At 39.9% G+C, this 19,577-nt stretch overlaps 1 protein-coding gene across 8 annotated transcripts in view; it reads right to left on the reverse strand.

The window, feature by feature from the left end:
* Nucleotides 1–19,577, reverse strand: part of LOC131824918 (vasodilator-stimulated phosphoprotein-like) — a 113,568-nt gene that overhangs the window by 77,786 nt on the left and 16,205 nt on the right. For 3 of the 8 annotated variants that reach the window (XR_009351036.1, XM_059163627.1, XM_059163628.1), the window contains one exon: nucleotides 12,276–12,402. The exons of 3 other annotated variants lie outside the window; for them this stretch is intronic. The gene's annotated coding sequence lies outside the window, so the exon portion shown is untranslated. Of the gene's footprint in view, nucleotides 1–12,275; nucleotides 14,252–19,577 lie in introns of those variants that run through there. 2 more of the 8 variants (XM_059163630.1, XM_059163629.1) reach the window with 2 other exon arrangements.

Here is a 19,577-nt window from a genome sequence, read left to right on the forward strand (position 1 = left end):
AGGGAGAAAGAGAAAGGACCCAAATAAATAAAATCACAAATGAGAGAGGAGAAATCATAACCAACAATACAAACAATTATAAGAGAATATTAAGGAAAATTCTATACCAACAAATTGGACTATCTGGAAGAAATACATAAATTCCCAGAAATACATAAACTACCAATACTGAAAGAGGAAGAAATAGAAAACTTGAACAGACTGATAACCAGCAAAGAAATTGAATCAGTAATAAAAAATCTCCCAACAAACAAAAGTCCAGGGCCAGATGGCTTCACAGGATAATTCTACAAAATATTTATTTTTTTTTAAAAAGATTTTTATTTATTTGCCACAGAGAGCGAGCGCAAGCGAGTACACACAAGCAGGCAGAGAGGCAGGCAGAGGCAGAGAGAGAAGCAGGTTCCCTGCCAAGCAAGGAGCCTGATGCGGGACTCGATCCCATGACCCTGGGATCATGACCTGAGCCGAAGGCAGTGGCTTAACCCACTGAGCCACCCAGGCGTCCCCTACAAAATATTTAAAGAGAGTTAATACCTATCCTTTTCAAACTATTCCAAAAAATAGAAATGGATGGAAAACTTCCAAATTCATTCTGTGAGGCCAGCATTACCCTGATTTCAAAACAAGACAAAGATCCCACTAAAAAAGAGAACTATAGGGAAAGAAGGGAGGGAGGGAAAGAGGAAGGAACAAAGGAAGGAATGAATTATAGGCCAATATCCCTGATGAACATAGATGCAAAAATTCTCTACAAAGTACTAGTAAATCAAATCCAGAAGTACTTTTAAAAAATCATTCACTGTGATCAAGTGGGATTTATTCCTGGGCTGCAAGGGTGGTTCAATATTCACAGATCAGTCAATCAATGTGATATACCACATTAATAAAAGAAAGGATAAGAGCCATCTGATCCTCTCAATAAATGCAGAAAAAGCTTTGGACAAAGTACAACATCCATTCATGATAAAAACCATCAACAAAGTGAGGGTAGAGGGAACATACCTCAACATCGTAGAAGCCATATATGAAAAACCCATATCTAATATTATTCTCAATGGGGAAAAACTGAAAGCTTTTCCTCTTTTTAGGAACAAGACAGGGATGTCCACTCTCACCACTGTTACTTAACATAGACTGGAAGTCTTAGCCTCAGCAATCAGACATCAAAATTAAATTTAAAAAGCATCCAGATTGGCAAGGAAGAAGTCAAACTTTCACTCTTTGCAGATGACAAGATACTCTATTTAGAAAGCCCAAAAGACTCCACTAAAAAAAATTCTTAGAACTGATGCACGAATTCAGTAAAATCACAGGATGCAGGGACGCCTGGGTGGCTCAGTTGGTTAAGCAGCTGCCTTCGGCTCAGGTCATGATCCCAGCGTCCTGGGATCGAGTCCCACATCGGGCTCCTTGCTCCGCAGGGAGCCTGCTTCTCCCTCTGACTCTGCCTTCCACTCTGTCTGCCTGTGCTTGCTCTCACTCTCTCTCTCTCTTACAAATAAATAAATAAAATCTTTAAAAAAAAAAAAATCACAGGATGCAAAATCAATATACATAAATCTGTTGCATTTCTATACACCAATAATGAAACATCAGAAAGAGAAATCAAGGCATGGATCCCATTTACAATTGCACCAAAACCCACAAGATAACCAACGATAAACCCAACCAGAGAGATAGAAAATCTGTACTCTCAAAACTGTAAAAACATTGATGAAAGCAATTGAAGATGAGACAACAAATTGGGAAAACATTCCATGCTATAGATTGGAAGAACAAATATTGTTAAAATATCTATACTACCCAAAGCAATCTACACATTTAAAGCAATCCCTGTCAAAATACCACCAGTTTTCACAGAACTAGAATAAAAAAATCTTAAAATTTGTATGAAACCACAAAAGACCTCCAATAGCCAAAGCAATCTTCATAAAGAAAAGCAAAACTGGAGATATCACTTCCAGACTTCAAGTTATATTACAAAGCTGTAGGGACCAAAAAAGTGCCGCAAACACAGACACACAGATCAACGGAACAGAGTAGAAAACCCAGAAATGAACCCACAACTATATAGTCAATTAGTCGTTGACAAAATAAGAAAGAGTATCCAATGGAAAAAAGACCATCTCTTCAATAAAAGGTGTTGGGAAAACTGGACAACTGCATGCAAAAGAATGAAACTGGACCACTCTCTTACACCATACACAAAAATACATTCAGAATGGATAAAAGACCTAAATGTAAGAACTAAAACCATAAAAATCCTAGAGAAGAACACAGGCAATAACTTCTTTGACATTGACCATAGCAACTTCTTACAAGATAGGTCTTCTGAGGCAAGGGAAACAAAAGCAAAAATAAACTATTGGGACTTCATTAAGATAAAAATCTCCTTTGGAATTAAAAGGCAACCAATGGAATGGGAGAAGATACTTGCAAATAACATGTCTGATAAAGGGATATTATCAAAAATATATAAAGAACTTGTAAAATGGAACACTCAAAAACCAAATAATTCCATTTAAAAATGGGCAGAAGACAAGAATAGACATTTGTCCAAAGAAGACACATACATGGCTAACAGACACATGAAAAGATGCTCAACATCACTCATCATTAGGGAAATACAAATCAAAACCACAGTGAGATGCCACCTCACACCTGCCAGAATGGCTAAAATTAACAACACAGGAAACAACAGGTGTTATTGAGGATGTGGAGAAAGGGGACACCTTTTGCACTGTTGGTGGGAATGCAAACTGGTGCAGTCACTGTAGAAAACAGTATGGGTGTTCCTCAAAAAGTTAAAAATAGGGACATCTGGGTGACTCAGTTGGTTAAGCATCTGCCTTCGGTTCAGGTCATGATCCCAGGATCCTGGGATCAAGTCCCACATGGGGCTCCTTGCTCAGCAGAGAGCCTGCTTCTCCCTCTACCTGCTGCTCCCCCTGCTTGTGCATGCTTGCTCACTCACTCTCTCACAAATAAATAAAATCTTTAAAAAACAAAACAAGTTAAAAACAGAACTACTCTACTATCCAGCAATTTCACAACCAGTTGTTTACCCAAAGGATACAAAAATACTGATTCAAAGGGATGCATGCACCCCAATGTTTATAGCAGCATTGTCAACAATAGCCAAATTATGGAAAGACCCCAAATGTCTATCAACTGTTGAATGGATAAAGAAGAGGTGGAGTCTGGCTGACACATTACTCAGGCATAAAAAAGACTATTAGAAATTCTTTTTTTTTTTAAGATTTTATTTATTTATTTGACAGAGAGAAATCACAAGTAGATGGAGAGGCAGGCAGAGAGAGAGAGAGAGGGAAGCAGGCTCCCTGCCGAGCAGAGAACCCGATGCGGGACTCGATCCCAGGACTCCGAGATCATGACCTGAGCCGAAGGCAGCGGCCCAACCCACTGAGCCACCCAGGTGCCCAAGACTATTAGAAATTCTTAAAGGTTTAGAATCTTTAGAAGAATTAGACTGCATCTCAGCTTATTGTGTATTCAGGAACCCACATTTTCACGTCTAAGGTACAGGTTAGGGTTGGGGTAGGGTTAGGTGCAGAGTTAGAGTAAGGGTATGTGCCTGGTATCCAGCAGTTCAAGATTTCTCCTGAGAATAAAACTCCAGACTTCTGCTGGGGTTATAATATATATGGCAGTCTTCTACCAAGCTGAGGCAATGAGGGGATATGTGTCTAAATACTCTTAAAAAAAAAAAGCTACAATTTCATGTCACAGATGTATTATGGGGAAGTAGAATATTACTTCCCTGCTATTGGGGAATAAAGCAGAGGCAGTAACAACCAGAAGAAAAATACTTGCTAAAGAAAATAATATCTAAGCTGAAATTAGTTCCTTCAGAGCGGAAATAGCATGCTGTTCCACAAGATAAAGATTGCATGGTGTAGTCTAGGACCTGAGAGAAGTTCATTAAGATTGCATGGCGTAGTGCAATTGCTGGGTCATAGGGCAGTTCTACTTTCAACATTTTGAGGAACCTCCAATTGCACTACTGGGTATTTACCCTAAAGATACAAACATAGTGATCCAAAGGGGCACGTGCACCCGAATGTTTATAGCAGCAATGTCCACAATAGCCAAACTATGGAAAGAATCTAGATGTCCATCAACAGATGAATGGATCAAGAAGATGTGGTATATATACACAATGGAATACTATGCAGCCATCAAAAGAAATGAAATCTTGCCATTTGCGACAACATGGATGGAACTAGAGCGTATCATGCTTAGCGAAATAAGTCAAGCAGAGAAAGACAACTATCATATGATCTCCCTGATATGAGGAAGTGGTGATGCAACATGGGGGCTTAAGTGGGTAGGAGAAGAATCAATGAAACAAGATGGGATTGGGAGGGAGACAAACCATAAGTGACTCTTAATCTCACAAAACAAACTGAGGGTTGCTGGGGGGAGGGGGTTTGGGTGAAGGGGGTGGGATTATGGACATTGGGGAGGGTATGTGCTTTGGTGAGTGCTGTGAAGTGTGTAAACCTGGTGATTCACAGACCTGTACCCCTGGGGATAAAAATAAATGTTTATAAAAAATTAAAAAAAAAATCAAAGATTGCATGGCGTAGTCTAGGACCTGAGAGAAGTTCATTATGTCTGGACCTAACGTGTGCTAGAGAGGGAGCAAGGAGTGCAATAAATGATGCTAGAGAAGCCAACCCAGGGAAAGCCCTATAAGCCCTATGAAAGTAGTAAAGATTTTATTATGTGCATATTATGTGCATGACTTGACATGTGTCCTAGACATAATATTCTGTCTCCAGTGTGACAAATAAACTTGAGGAAGGTAAGACTACAGGAAGAGAGACAGCTTGGGAGGCTGTTGCAGTAAGCTGGCTAGAGTGATGGTGTCTAACGCAATAGACATAAATGCAATAGAGATGAAATGAGAGATATTTAGAGAAGTAGAAACAATGGGACTTGAAGATTGTTTGGCTAAGCAAAGCAGAGTGAAAAGTGAAGGCTGACACCCAGTTTCTGGCTTAAGCAACTCTGTTGGCAGTGATGCCATCCCCCAGGATAGGGAATATATAATAAGGAGTACTATCTTGCTAGTTTGCTAGTTCGAGGAATTTTGAGGAGGTGAGGGGGGAAGCCAATGAGTTCTGTTATGACTATCCTGTGTTTAAAGTGCTTATGAGACAACGACGGAGAGATATTTAGAAAGTATTGGTGCTTAGGAGACATAACTGTCCTGAAGAAATAAATTTGGAGGTCAGCACTGTAGCAAGATTAACTAAAGCAATGAAGTAGAAACAACCTAAAATCACCCCTAAACAATATGTAGAATGGAAAGATCAACAGATACTGTATACAACACTGAGAAATACTCACCTTTAAATGATAAGCAGAAGAGAAAGAAGGTCTACTGAGGAGGAACAAAGAAGAAAGAAACCAGAAGATCATGTGTACAGAAGCTGAAGGAAGGTTGTTCCCCAAAAGAGTGGCAGGTGGGCAACAGGGCCAAATGTTGCCAAGAGGGACGCCTGGGTGGCTCAGTTGATTAAGCAGCTGCCTTCGGCTCAGGTCATGATCCCAGGGTCCTGGGATCGAGTCCCACATCGGGCTCCTTGCTCAGCAGGGAGCCTGGTACTCCCTCTGCCTCTGCCTGCCTCTTTGTCTGCCTGGGCTCGCTTGCTCTCTCTCCCTCTGTCTCTGACAAATAAATAAATAAAATCTTTAAAAAAAAATGTTGCCAAGAGATTGTGTCAGGGAAGTCCTGGTGATCTTAACAAGAGTAGTAGCAGAGGAGGTAGCTGCCAAATTTCAGTGGTTGAGGACTGAATGGGAGGTGAGATGGTTATTTCTGATTCTCAAATATCCACCCACTTTTCCAAAATTGGAGAACCCTCTTCCTCTGGCATTTGAGTAGAGTACTAGTTTTAGACAACAACAGTACACGCTCACTAGTTTAAATAGAAAGAAATTTATTCCAAGATTTTGGTTAGTTTATAGGACATTAAGGCCAAGACACCAAGCTTAGTTATCGAACGGTCACTGGCAAGACAGCCAGGAAAAAGCCCAACTACAAGATGGGAACTTTCCAACAGATATGTTCTTTTTGTCACCACCTGATGCTTGATATCCATGAATCAGGCTCTGGTCACTAGGATCTCTACAACAGCTGCAGTAGAAAAAACAAAAGCCTCTATGATCTGCACTTGCCAGAACTGTTGCCTTGGCCTTGCCAAGCCTGGCAGGGGCACATCTGCCTGGCAGAAAGCATGGGTAACCCTTGCTGCACTTTATGGGAGTCTTGAAAACATACTCTTTAGCTTTCTATCTCCTAAAACCCAGAAAGGCATGCTACAATGGATTGGAAAGGTGTAGAATGAGACAACTGGTAGTGATTGCCACTGTCCATCCCTTTGCCTATTCAGCATCAATTCATCTTTCTCCCCAAACTTCAAATTACAAACCACAAATTGCAACAACGTATAGATTCCTGAAGTTTTTGCTTTTGCCCCTGGGCATGGTAGTAGAAGGAGGCAAAGGATACTCTCGGTTCTAAATCTGCTCCCCCTTGCCTTCATTTTGTGGTAGAAACCCTACTTCCCCTTTAAAATCTTAAATACTCCAGCCAGTACATGTAATCCCCCTCACCTTGTTCATGAAGCATGAGGAATCCAAATAGACCAGGTGTCAGTCTCAACCTCTACTTCACTGTAAGCCCTTTTGTTTCCTGATGGACTCATCCCTTCCTTGGATAGTAAGACTATTAAACCATCAAAACTGAAAGTTGTAGGGATAGAGAGAAAATTTTTGAGAATGGGTCATTAGGTTTATTGTAGGAGGTATCCCTCTTACTTCACATCCATTGTTTTCTGACCCTATGTATTGTGGCCATGAGAGATACATACTTAGTGCCTTCTGACTGACAGCTTTACAGCCGCACAGCTGGTACGTTCATTGGGTCTCCCCAAGGACTGTCTGCTTTTCTAAAAGCCCACCTGCTTTTGGGTGATGGGATACATGGTAAGATCAGTGAATCTCAACCGCATTAGCCCAATGCTTTACTTCATTCATATATAAACAAATTCTCCGGTCAGAAACAGTAGTTAAAACAATACCATGACAACGAATTAGGTACATAATAGGACTATAGGTAATGATGCAGGTAAAATTTTGGCAAGCAGGGAAACTCAACCTAAATTTATAGTAAATACATATTTACAGTGAGGAGAATTGCTGCCCTCTCCATGATGGAAGAACCCTAGTTGTTAAACTGCCACTAGATGGTTGTTTGGTGTTCCAGAGCTGAGGGCACGATCAGGACGCAGCTGTTGATCACTACAGCAGGTATGTTAGGCACTCAGGAGTAATAGTAGCCAAGTCAGTTCCAGCACTGGGGGGAGGACAGAGGTAATATTGAACCTAGGAGTAATCTCCTTCCTTGCCACCACAAAGACTTTTTAAATGAGCCTACTGAACAAACACTTAGATGCCTGGGAAAAGGCCAGTTTTCGAATATTGCCCATCTCCTCTGTAGGAGTCCCTGGCAAGCATCCATGTGGGACATAGTCCTCAGTCTGCGCACAATCTGAAGATGTCCATCTATGCATTTCTTTCTCCATATCTCTTTGTTACAATCTTTCATCCTTGTTTTTTCCATGGTCCGACTAGCTCTTCGCATGAATCAATATAGATCCACACCTCACAAGATGTCCTTCCAAATAAAATAGAACATAATACAGTCCTTCCAAAACTTGCACGAATGCATCTAAAAACCAAGAGGATGATTTCTTTTTCCCTGTGAAGAAGAGGTAAAGTCACCTGCTAATACTGAGGGAAGAAAGTGACAGAGTCAGAGATTAATACAGAAGTATTAAAATACCCACACATGAGAGAGAGACAACTTGGAAAACGAAGAAATGAGGTGGAGACAATTGTAAAGAAGTCAGACTACATGGTTATGTGATTTTCCTCCAGAAGCAGCACTTTAAGCCACTAAAAGCAAAACCACCACAATGGACAAATAAAGCATGTTTCTTGCAACCTCAAGACTTCACTCACCTGCATTTAAAAATATTTGCTAGCTCACAAAATTAATGTACTGGTAATTGTAGCTAAATCAGGGTTATTATTTAGATATTATATTTGTTAATATAATCTTTTGTCCAAGAATATATAAGAATAATATATAAGAAAGTATTATTTGGGATAATCATCTTAAAAATCTATAAAATCAAGTGATATCAAGTCCCTGAGAAGGGGGATTAGGGGACTGGAAGACAAGAATGGAGGGAGATATACTTTCACTCCATACCCTTTTGTACCTTTTGAATTTTACATCTGTATGAAAAATACCTATACAGTCTCTTGATGTATCCAGCTTCACTTGATATAAGTATGTTTCTCTGAGAGGACAGGGATCTCTGCAACTCTAGCCCATTGGGTCTGCTTTGTGCCAAATGGCACGCAGAGATGGTTTTCTTTACTGTGTGTGAGTGTGTGTGTGTGTGTGTGTGTGTGTCTAAATATTTTATTTATTTATTTGACAGAGACAGAGATCACAAGTAGGCAGACAGGCAGGCAGAGAGGGGGAAAGCAGGCTCCCCACTGAGCTGAGAGCCTGATGCGGGGCTCGATCCCAGGACCCTGAGATCATGACCTGAGCTGAAGGCAGAGGCTTTAACCCACTGAGCCACCCAGGCACCCCCAGAGATGGTTTTCTAAGCCATTTCTCAATAACAGCTAACCAGAAGTGTTTTTTCCAAAATCCTTGTGATGGGAATAAATATTTTGTCATGTATCCACTCATTCACTTGTCTATGTAGTCAACCAATTTTTATCAAGGCTTGTGTGTTTTCTAAAAATCCCTATAGAATATGTTCTAGGAAACACAGAGCTACAAAGAAAAGGCCTCTAGTTAGTCACCTCAGTCTTTTTGAATGGGGCAGCATGTAAGCAAGGAGTGATCCCCACCCTCCATTTATTTACAGACAGATATGTAGGAAAGTCCTCAATAGAACAGGATGATGTAAAGCTGTATGTGACAAATGTTGTGCTATAGGAGTGAAGAAACAATTCATTCTGGGCATATCAGGAAATATTTCACAGGGAAAAAAAAACAACAACACATATCTGAACTAGATTGTGAATAATTATTAGAATTTTAGAGAAGAAAAAGAGATGGAAAATGCATTTCAGATTGAGGGAACAGCTTGAGCACAGGCATAAAAACACCAATATGTATGGCAAATTTGGGAAAACGGTCATCATTTAGTGAGATACGAATGTAGTGTGCATGGAAATACAGGAGCAGGATGCCTAAAGGAACAGACAGGTTATGTTGCCTGAGACATGAACTGGAAGCCACTCAAAGTTTGTGAAAAGGAACAAGTTTCCCTCATGTTTTAGGAAGACATTATATTTAGGCAGTGTGATAACCTAAGAATCATAGGCTTTGATGTTAAGCTGACCTAAACTTGAATCTTATCTTGTACTCACTAGAAGAGTCATTTGGGGCAAGTCACTTAACTGCTCTATTTTCAGGTTCATCGTATCAGACCCGAGTTAATGAATGAGCAAAGCATACTTGCATGGCACATAGCAGAGGGTAAATAAATTGTAGGTACTGTTGTTGTTGTTGTTATTATTTTAAAGATTTATTTACTTATTTGAGAGAGAGGACATGACAAGTCAGGGGAGGAACAGAGGGAGAGGGAGAATCTCAAGCAGACTCCCTGTTGAGTGTGGAGCCTAATGCGGGGCCTAACCCCACAACCCTCGAGACCATGACTTGAGCCAAAATCAGGAGTCAGTCACATAACCAGCAGGTCCACCCAGGTGCCCAGTATTATTACATTTATGGCAATATGGAAGGTATATTAGCAAGGTAGAATATTGAATATATCGGCTAGTTCAGGGACTGAAATGGCATCTAGGTGAGGAGATGAGAGCCCCCAAATAAATGATGACTGTAGAAACAGAAATGGCTGAACATAAGATATTGGCATCTAGTGGGCAGAGGCCAAGGATCCTACAATGTATAAAACAGTCATCAAAAATGAAGACTTATTGGGCTCAAAGTTCAGTAGTGCTCAGGGTGGAGAAACCTTATATAAATGGATAGAGATCAAAGAACAGGTTGAATGACCTTTCCTCATTTTTTTTTAAATATAAACTATTTAAAACATATTTATTTATTTACTTATTTATTTATTTATTTATTTATTTTTAAGGATTTATTTATTTATTTGACACGGAGAGATCACAAGTAGGCAGAGAGGCAGGCAGAGAGAGAGAGGAGGAAGCAGGCTCCCTGCTGAGCAGAGAGCCTGATGTGGGACTCGATCCCAGGACCCTGAGATGATGACCTGAGCCGAAGGCAGCGGCTTAACCCACTGAGCCACCCAGGCGCCCCTTAAAACATATTTAAACCATAATAAATACCCACATGCTTATTACTAAAATTTAAGAAATATTCATAACATGGTTCATCGATATCAAGGAGAATTCTCGGTGGAGCCATGAGTCTGAATAATTCTTGAGAAACACTGTAGCCCTGTATGACAAAGAATCAGCTGTATCTGTTGGAAGAGTACTTAAATATCTTCAGGTAAAGGTCCTTTGCTCCCCCTTCATGGAACTTTAAAATGGAAAGTTTCTGAAAGGAATAATTTGTTAAGAGTAAGAATTTTCTCTGGCTCATTAAGCAATATTAACAAATATCATTAAGATAGCATAGTATCTGGAAAAGAAAGAAAAATTGCAGTATGCTATAAAGAAAACTTTCAGTAAGTGAAGTGTGACATTTCATGGGGACTTTGCTTAAATGGAATCAGACAGAGAACCTAATCTAGTTTTACAAGACCCTCATAGTTCCATCAAAATATGACGTTGGGGAAGGATTCAGTCTTAGCATGGGCAGGACCCCAAGTCTGTATATTTCCACTACACATGTGAATCCTCCCCTAAAGTGCCACAAACATAAATGATTAAAATTAACTGACTCCTTCAGGCTTTTAGTGAACATTAATGCTTGTGAGATAAGTAGAGAAATACAGACAAGGCAGGTCAGACAGGCTTATGCCCCAGCAAAGGGACTGCTCCTGTAATCAGGCCAATTCAGATTCATACCACAACAAATTTATAAGAACTCCAGCAAATTCACAAGAGTCTCTCTTGGGCAGGTATGAAATCTACACATGCCAAGGATCCATTGTATAACTATTACATCATTGTACTTACAATGTCTCCCTTCTTTGATCCATGCCTGCCTAGCCACTCAAATCTTGTTTTGTTTACCTATGTATAAAGGAGATGTGCATTTTTAAAGATTTGTTTATTTATTTATTTTAGAGAGAGCACAGGGAGGAGAAGAAGAGGGAGAGAGAAGCTTAAGCAGACTCCATGCTGAGCTCAGAGACCCATGCAGGGCTCAAACCCACGACCCTGAGATCAGGACAGCTGTTGAAACCAAGAATTGGACGCACAAGCGTCGTTTAACCAACTGAGCCACCCAGGCGCCCCTAGGACATGCATTTTTAATTCAAAAGAATCCAGCTGCCTTATGCAGAATTTTATATGGATTGTGATGTCAGTGGTTTAACATGCTCATGTAAAGCTCTAAAGTTGTGTTTGTTCAATACACACTACGTTTTTTATGATTATGCTCAGTTAGCCAACACATAATACATCATTAGTTTTTGATGTAGTTTTCAACAATTCATTAGTGTATTACATTTTTTGAAGATTTTATTCATTTATTTTATAAAGAGAGTACAAGAAAGAGCAAGGGGAGGACCAGAAGGAGAGGAAAAGGGAGGAGGAAAGAATCTCAAGCAGATTCTGGGCTGAGCAGAATCCTTCACAGGGCTTAATCCCAGGACCATGAGATCATGACCTGAGATGAAACCAAGAGTTGGATGCTTAACTGACTGTGCAGCCCAGGTGCCCCAACAATACATATGTTCATTAAGCATGTAAAACATGGCTAGTCTAAATAGAGATACACTGCAAATGTAAAAAAATGTGGAATTTAGGGACGCCTGGGTGGCTCAGTTGGTTAAACGACTGCCTTCGGCTCAGGTCATGATCCCAGCGTCCTGGGGTCGAGTCCCACATCGGGCTCCTTGCTCAACAGGGAGCCTGCTTCTCCCTCTGCCTCTGCCTGCCATTCTGTCTGCCTGTGCTCGCTCTCTCTCCCTCTCTCTCTGACAAATAAATAAAATCTTAAAAAAAAAAAAGTGGAATTTCAAGGACTCACTTTAAAAAAAAAACAAACAAAATATCTCATTAATTTTATTAAATTGATTACACATTAAAATTATACTCTTTTGGATATCTTGGGTTGAATAAAATATATTATTAAAATCAATCTTCCTTTTTCTTTTTCCTTTTTAAGTGCAGCTCCTAGAAAACATAAAATTAAATATGTGACTTGCATTATATTTCTGTTGGATGGTGCTAACCTACAGCTTACCCTTACACATCTAGCCATTTTTAGGAATAGATACATTCTAATTCAGACATAAGGCTAATGTAATAGGCATGGTATGGAACCAGACATTCAGACACCAGTTTTCCAGAGAAATAGCTTTAGACTGTATACTCAATAAAAGGCACTGTGTTAGATTACACTGTGCTAGCATGCCTGGGTGGCTCAGTTGGTTAAGCGCTTGCCATTGGCTCAGGTCATGATTTCAGGATACTGGGATCCAGCCCTGCATCAGGCTCTCTGCTTAGCAGAGAACCTGCTTCCCCTTCTCCCTCTGCTGCAGACACCCCAATGATACATATGTTATTGAGCATGTAAAACATGGCTAGTCTAAATAGACTAGCCCCTGCTTGTGCACTCCTTCCCATCAAATAAAAAAATACAATCTTAAAGAAAATAAAAAGGATGGACATTGGGGAGGGTATGTGCTATGGTGAGTGCTGTGAAGTGTGTAAACCTGGCGATTCACAGACCTGTACCCCTGGGGCTAATGATACATTATATGTTTATTAAAAAAAATTTTTAAATTATTAAAAAAAATAAAATAAAAAGGATTACACTGTGCTAGAGTAGGAGTTGTCCTATTCATGATAGAGATTTTGCCAAGGAAGGAGTAGCTGTAGTCCTACTTCCTTGAGACTGGAACTGATGCAATCAATTATGAAAGGTATTACTTTTGAATATGTACATACATGTGATCCCTGGGCACAGAAGGAATAAGTCTAAGCATTCTTTTTTTTTTTTTTTTAAGATTTTATTTATTTATCAGAGAGAGAGAGGGAGAGAGAGCGAGCACAGGCAGACAGAATGGCAGGCAGAGGCAGAGGGAGAAGCAGGCTCCCTGCTGAGCAAGGAGCCCGATGTAGGACTTGATCCCAGGACGCTGGGATCATGACCTGAGCCGAAGGCAGCTGCTTAACCAACTGAGCCACTCAGGTGTCCCAAGTCTAAGCATTCTTAAGGCAAGAGTTATACTTGGTTAGACAATTTTTTTGTAGGTAAATAATTACATGTAGGAAAAGAAAGCTACAATATCTGTTTCCTCAAAATTCATTATGTCCAAATTCCATGCTGAAAGGTATTTAAAAATGATTGGGAAATAATGTGTCAGAAAAGCATCTCAGTCAAGGATAGAAGTATTCTAATACATCTATTATCTATTGCTGCATAAAAGTATTGCTATAAATTTAGTGGCTTAAAACAAGACACATTTATTATCTTTGTTTTGTGAGGTTAATATTAGAATACAGCTTAACTGGGTCCTCTGCAAGATGCAATCAAGGTATTTTCACCCAAGATTAGACTGAGGGATCTACTTCTAGACTTATGTGGTTGTTGGCAGCATCTAGTTCCTTTCAGAATGTCAGACTAAGATCTTCAGTTTCTTGCTAGCTGCTGGCTAAAAGCTGCCCTCCATTTCTAACTCTGTGATTTTCTCCCTAAGGAAGCTCACAACACAGCAGCTTGCAAGAAAATTCTTCAGTAAGATGCTATAACCTTAGTAAGTAATCACACCCATGTGACCAAGTACATCCCATCACCGTTACTGTGTTCTACCTGTTGGAAGCCAAGCCACAGATACCACCCATACTCAAGGGAAGGGGATTATGCAGAGCAGAATACCAGGAGGTAGAGATCATAGGGCCTCCTTACCGTCTGCCCTATGCAATAGGGAACTGGCTTAGAGATAAAAACTAGGAAGAGGTTATCACAGTGGTGCCCAAAGGATGTCAAGACCATTTCAGTTAATATGTTTCAAATGATCTGGAAGAGAGGAGAAATAATTTCATTTATTTCCAATGAAAATAATTTTCCAGATAGTGCATGTCACTGAGAACAAGTAAAGAAAGAGTGGTAAATGGAATCACAAGCAGCAACAGTAGCAGCATCACTGGCAGGCAGTCTGTGGACTTATATCTGAGAACCAAGGCACAGAAGCAATAATTGGAACAGTCTTGGTAGAGTCTCAGAGCAAGACAAGGTGGCTCCCTTCATGAGTGTCAGGTAATGCTGCCCAGAGAAGTTAGCAACAGTGGAGGAAAACATGCTGGCAGACCCACAGCAGAGAAAAGTAGGTGCATGGTGAAGTTTCTCAGAAATTTAAAAAAACTTTCCAATGAAAGGCCAGACAAGATAGACTCTGTGACTGCTTTAAAAGAGACAGAAATAGGAGCACCTGGGTGGCTCAGTTGATTAAGCATCAGACTCATGATTTCAGCTCAGGTCATGATCTTGGGATTGTGAGATCAAGCCCCATACTGGACTCCATGTAGGTCCTGAAGCCTGCTTACAATTCTCTCTCTGCCCTCCCCCCACTGCTCATGCACATTCTCTCTCAGAAAAAAAATTAAAAATTGATAAAAGAGACAGAAAGATAAAAAGATTTGTATTTGACTCAATAAGACAGGGGTATTTGATATGTACAAAGTTGACTAGGCCATAGTCTGTGGCTCTCAAAGCTCAGAAAAGATAACCAATTGGAGGGGCACCTGGGTGGCTCAGTGGGTTAAGCCGCTGCCTTCGGCTCAGGTCATGATCTCAGGGTCCTGGGATCAAGTCCCGCATCGGGCTCTCTGCTCAGCAGGGAGCCTGCTTCCCTCCCTCTCTCTCTCTGCCTGCCTCTCCATCTACTTGTGATTTCTCTCTGTCAAATAAATAAATGAAATCTTTAAAAAAAAAAAAAAAAAAGATAACCAATTGGTTAGTTTCTTGCTGATTGATTACAGACTCACTTCTTTTTTTTAGATTTTATTTATTTATTTGAGGGACAGAGAGACAGAACAAGTGGAGAAGGGGCAGAGGGAGAAGCAGGCTCCCTCCTGAGCAGAGAGCCCGATGTGGGGCTCAAGCCCAGGACTCTGGGATCATGATCTGACCTGAAGGCAGACACTTAACCGATGGAGCCACCCAGGTGCCCTTAGACTCACTTTTCTTTTTTAATTAACATATATAATGTATTATTTGCCCCAGGGGTACAGGTCTGTGAATCCTCAGGTTTATACATTTCACAGCACTCACTATATCACATACCCTCCCCACTGTATAACCCAGGCACCCTAGACTCACTTTAATACTGCAATTCTCATAAACTAAACTCTACTGTGTTTTGGTATCTACCCTCATTTGTTTTCAACAAATATTTGTTGAGCAGTTTTTGTGCTAGAAAATGCTCTAGGGACTTGGAATACAATGTGAAAAAACAAACAGGTCTCTACCGTCGGAGAGTTTATAATAGTGGAAAAGGTGGACATTGGATGAATAATTACATAAATAACCATATAGTTATTTTTAGTGACTGTTATAAAGAACAAGAATAGAGCATTTTGAGAAAAGTATAACAGGGGAATCCAATCTTGCCTGTAGGATCAGGATTAAAAGAAAAGTGACATTCAAGCTGAGATCTGACAAAGCGTTTCCCCACCAAGAGGTGGTGAAAAAACAAGGAAGCAGAGGAAACATTAAGAAGGTCCTGAAATGGAAAGGAGTTTGAGGGGTATGGAAGGAGGAAGGAGGTCTCTATAGCTGGGGGCATGGTGAACAAGGGCTCAAAATGACTGACAATTACATAGGCCCTGGAAAATCGTGTTAAGGATTTTAAAATTTTATCTTAAGGGCAATGAGAAGCCACTTAAAGATTTTAAGCAGAGAAATGACTACTATGGTAACCCCTCTACCCAATTCTTATATAAAATCCTAACCCTCAAAGGTGATGGTTATTAGGAGGTGGGGACTTTGGGAGATGATTAGGTCATGAGCCCTCCTGAATAGGATTAGTACCTGTAGAAAAGAGATTCCAGAGAGATCCTTACCCCTTCAACCCTGTGAGGGCACAGTGAGAAGGTGCAGACTATGAACTAGGAAGAAGACCTTTACCAGAAGGCCTTGATCTTGGACTTTGAGGCCTCCAGAGCTGTGAGCAATAATTTCTGTTGTTTATAAGCTAACCAGTCTGAGGCATTTTGTTACAGAGCAAGGGCAGGCCAAGACAAGTAACATACTGTGATTTCTCATCAAACTGTCACTCTCATAGCTGTTGAGGATTGGATTGGAGAAGAGGCGAGTGTGAATAAGGAATAGCCAGTGAAGATTTTCACAATCATCCAGAGAGACACTTGTTGGCTTGGACTAGGGCAATGACCATGAAGATGGAGAGAGGTGGACAAATTCAACAATTATTTTGAAAGTAGAAAGGTCACTGATTGAATGTGAAGTACCCTTCACAAAGAGGTGGGATTTCCAAGCACGACAACCAGGTTTCTAGCATGAGCAACTGGATAGGTAGAGTTACCATTTACTGATAAAAGGAACAACTAAATGGGAATAAATTTGTGGAGAAGTTCAAGAGGCTTCAGTTAAAAGATGCAAGATGCTCCTTTCTTTTGCCTGTGGTGGTGGTAATATTTTTTTTGTTTGTTTGTTTGTTTTCTTTAAATTCAAGTTTGTTAACATATCATGTATTATTGACTTCAGGGTAGAATTTAGTGGTTCATCAGTTGCATAAAACACCCAGTGCTCATTATATCAAATGCTCTCCTTAATGCCCATCAGCCCATTACGCCAATTTTGGGTACTGATTAGGTAACAACTGAAATACATGGTTTTTGCTTTTCAATACAAAATATGACTTAACATTTAGGAGGTAGAGTACATCTGCTACAGAAATAGACCATGATGTTACAGAGAAATCCTTGGACTTTTTCTACCATTTATTTCTGAATGGAAATACAAATGACACTCTTTAGTTTGGCAATGTTCTCCATAATCAACTCTGGTAAGTTAGTACTAAGCAAATGAAGTATCCCTAGTTACCCTTACTGAAGCAATAGCTACCCAAAAGGTAAAACCTTTCAAACTAGGACGAAAGAATTCTTTCAGAGTTCATAGAACACAAATTAAAATCATGAGTGACCAAACATTGCTCCTTTAAATATAATGGAAGACTATTTCTGAGCTCTTGTCCAATTATCTGAGGATAGCAAGTATCTAGTTCTCTAAAATAAAATAAATTAAGCTTATTCTGCCAACATTATTATTATGTTTCACTGTGATACCTATGGTGGGTGACCATATTTTGAATCTATCTTCTGTATTAACATTTTATAAAACTGATTCATTCAAGTATGTTTTGCTTTTCCGTGAGAGGGTTGGCCTCTCGAGCCAAACATTGTGAGGGTACTAGAAGTTGCACTATGTCAAGGTGCCTCTGTGGCTGTCTGTTAAGTGTCTGCCTTCAGCTCAGGTCCTGATCCCAGCATCCTGGGATCTAGCATCTGGGCTACCTGCTCACTGGGAAGTCTGCTTCTCTCACTTCCTCTGCCCCTCCCCCTGCTTGTGCTCTCTCTCTCTTGCTTTCTCTTGGATAAATAAATATAAATAAATAAAATCATAAAAAAAAAGAAAAGAAATTTAAAATACTTAAAAAAAAAAAAAAAGAAATGGCACTAGGTGTTATCCAACTTTGAGCCATGGTAGATATTCATGTTTGCTGGATAAAGAAAGGAATGTTTATAGTATGGATTGTAAAACATAGTTAAGAATAACAATGGCTGGGACGCCTGGGTGGCTCAGTTGGTTGAGCGGCTGCCTTCAGCTCAGGTCATGATCCCAGCGTCCTGGGATCGAGTCCCACGTCGGGCTCCTTGCTTGGTGAGGAGCCTGCTTCTCCCTCTGCCTCTGCCTGCCACTCTGTCTGCCTGTGCTTTCTCTCGCTTCTCTCTCTATGACAAATAAATAAATAAAATCTTTAAAAAAAAAAAAAAAAAAAGAATAACAATGGCTGTAAAAATGCAGAAATATGACAAGTGAATTCAGTATAGATAAGTGTTAAGAGAAATGCACTGGAAGAAAATAATTCAAATCACACTAACAAAATATTGGGTTCTGGGCTATCAAAATACAACAACAACAACAACAAAAACTAGAACAAATACAACTTTTTTTCACAGAAAATATCTATTCTATGTTCGCTCTAGGATTGTAGCTTAATGCAAGGAACTGTAAAGGGAGACTATATCCAATATAACTTAGAAATGTTGTTTTCAGATATCAAAAACAAGCAGATATTGACCATGAAAAGATAAGGAATTTCTTTTTTTTTTTTAAAGATTTTATTTATTTATTTATTTATTTATTTGACAGATAGAGTTCATAAGTAGGCAGAGAAGCAGGCAGAGAGAGGAAGAAGCAGGCTCCCCGCTGAGCAGAGAGCCCAATGCTGGTCTTGATCCCAGGACCCTGGTATCATGACCTGACCTGAAGGCAGAGGCTTTAACCCACTGAGCCACCCAGGTGCCCCAAGATAAGGAATTTCTTTTCTTTTCTTTTTTTTAAGATTTTATTTATTTATTTGACACAGAGATAAAGAGCACAAGTAGGCAGAGCAGCAGGCAGAGGGAGAGGGAGAAGCAGGCTTTCTACTGGGCAGGGAGCCCAATGTGGAACTCAATCCCATGATTATCGGTGCCCCGATAAGGAATTTCTTATGTAAAAAAATATATATATATAAAAAATCAATGAATGAGGGGCACCTGGGTGGCTCAGTGGGTTAAGCCGCTGTCTTCGGCTCAGGTCATGATCTCAGGATCCTGGGATCGAGTCCTGAGTTGGGCTCTCTGCTCGGCAGGGAGCCTGCTTCCCTCTCTCTCTCTCTCTCTCTGCCTGCCTCTCTGCCTACTTGTGATCTCTGTCTGTCAAATAAATGAATAAAATCTTTAAAAAAAAATCAATGAATGAAAAGATAAACATTTACAATTAGACTTACACAAATAGAAACGAATTTATCTTTAATACACCTATCATTTTGAAACTCCTATCAAAGATAACAATTAAACAGTCATTCATAACAGTGAGGGTTGGGGAATATTCCATAAACCATAACTTCAAACCATAAACCAACTTTCATAACCATTATTTCATTTTAATGAAATTGCTTTAAATCTCTGATGCCTGTCCCACTTATTATCATTTTTTCCCATAGTTTGGTTTCTTTATCATAGTTAAATTGTAACCTGAATGGTACCTAGCAATGATCCACAATAGGGCATTCTAATTTTTATTGTGCAACAATTTGTAAACCATGGATCATGTCCAC

Source organism: Mustela lutreola, chromosome 2 (genome assembly GCF_030435805.1).
Source record: "Mustela lutreola isolate mMusLut2 chromosome 2, mMusLut2.pri, whole genome shotgun sequence".
NCBI lineage: Eukaryota > Metazoa > Chordata > Mammalia > Carnivora > Mustelidae > Mustela > Mustela lutreola.